A 2,369-nucleotide genomic window follows, 5' to 3' on the forward strand; every position below is an offset into this window, starting at 1 on the left:
GGACTTGAAAAGAAACTTCTCTGAAGAAGACAGGCGCACGGCCTACAGACATATGAAAAAGTGCTCAAATCTTTAATCATCAGAGAAATGCAAATCAAAACTACCTTGAGATACCATCTAACTCCAGTAAGATTAGCCCAAATCACAAAGTCCCAAGACCAGAGACGTTGGCGTGAATGTGGAGAAAAGGGATCACTTCTACGCTGCTAGTGGGAATGCAAATTAATACATTCCATTTGGAAAGATGTTTGGAGAACACTTAGAGATCTAAAAATAGACCTGCCATTCAATCCCATAATTCCTCTACTAAGTATATACACAGAAGACCAAAAATCACATTATAAAAAAGATATTTGTACCAGAATGTTTATTGCAGCCCAATTCATAATTGCTAAGTCATGGAAAAAGCCCAAGTGCCCATCGATCCACAAATGGATTAATAAACTGTGGTATATGTACACCATGGAATATTATGCAGCCTTAAAGAAAGATGGAGACTTTAGCTCTTTCATGTTTACATGGATGGAGCTGGAACATATTCTTCTTAGTAAAGTATCTCAAGAATGGAAGAAAAGGTATCCAATGTACTCAGCCCTACTATGAAACTAATTTTTGGCTTTCATATGAAAGCTATAACCCAGGTATAACCTAAGAATATGGGGAATGGGGAGAGGGAAGGGAAGGAGGGGGGAGGATAGGCAGAGGGAGGGCGATAGGTGGGATTACACCTGTGGTGCATCTTACAAGGGTACATGTGAAACTTAGTAAACGTAGAATATAATTGTCTTAACACAATAACTAAGAAAATGCCAGGAAGGCTATGTTAACCAGTGTGATGAAAATGTGTCAAACTGTTTATAAAACCAATGTATGGTGCCCCATGATCGCATTAATGTACACAGCTATGATTTAATAATAATAAAAAAAAAAGAAAATGGGAGAGGGGATCAGAATGAGTGCATTCTATAAACCGTGTATTATTTGAGAGTAAAATAAAGATATTGATTATCTTTATCAAGTATACATATTTTATCTTTGTTACATCAGGCATACATGTTAAAAACAAAAGATTACCAATAAAGGAATAAAATTAGGATGTACACATTCAAATCAACTGAATACAAAAAACTTAATCAAAACTTTTCTGCCCATTTGCAGGTTATATTTCTGATGAAGGTCTAATCACCAGAATCCACAGAGAACTCAAACTTATTAATAAGAAAAGAACAAATGATCCCATTTCATTGTGGGCAAGAAACATGAACAGAAGCTTCTTTGAAGAAGAAAGATGCACAGTCTACAGACACATGAAAAAATGCTCATCATCTTTAATCATCAGAAAAATGCAAACCAAAACCACTTTGAGATACAATCTAACTCCAGTAAGAGTAGCCCACATCACAAAATCCCAAAACTACAGATGTTGGCATGGATGTAGAGAAAAGGGAACACTTCTGCACTGCTGGTGGGAATGCAAGCTAGTATGTTCCTTTTGGAAAGAAGTTTAGAGAATACTCAGGGATCTAAATGTAGACCTGCCATTTGATCCTGCAAATCCCCTACTAGGTGTATATCCAAAAGACCAAAAATCACTTGGCAACAAAGGTATTTGTACCAGATTGTTCATTGCAGCTCAATTCATAATTTCCAAGTCCTGGAAGAAGCCCAAGTGCCCATTGACCCATGAATGGATTAATAAATTATGGTATATGTATACCATGGAATAGTATGCAGTATTTAAAAAAGATGCAGACTATCCCTCTTTTATGTTTTCATGGATGGAGCTGGAAGATATTCTTCTTAGTCAAGTATCTCAGGAATAGAAAAAAAATATCCAATGTACTCAGTACTACTATAAAACCAATTTATAATTACTCACACTTTCATATGAGAGATGAATCACAATGATAGCCCAGGATGCAGGAGGGAAGCAGAGGATGATGGGAAGGCAGGGGGGTGGTTCGATAGAGGGAGAGTGAATGGTGGGACCATACCAATGGAGCATAATGCAAGGGTACAAGTCAAATCTACCAAGTATTGAACACAAATGTCTTAACTCTGTAATTAAGTAAATGAGGTGAAAGCTATGTTAATTAGTAGGATGCAAGCACTCCAATTTGTGCAAATAATAAATACATTGAATTCCACAAAGACATAAATGTATTCATGATCTATGTATATATGACTTAATAAAAAATAAAAAAAAAAACTTTCCTGCCCATGGGAGACAAGAAAGAGGGAAAAGAAGATAGAAAAAGAAATAAAGCACAGTAAATACAGGTCCTTATGTAAGTTAATTAAAAAATGAGAATATTTCATAATCACAAATTCATCTTAAAAATGAAAATGTGTTAAGAGGCAGGTAAAAC

Source organism: Nycticebus coucang, chromosome 8 (genome assembly GCF_027406575.1).
Source record: "Nycticebus coucang isolate mNycCou1 chromosome 8, mNycCou1.pri, whole genome shotgun sequence".
In the NCBI taxonomy this organism is placed as follows: domain Eukaryota; kingdom Metazoa; phylum Chordata; class Mammalia; order Primates; family Lorisidae; genus Nycticebus; species Nycticebus coucang.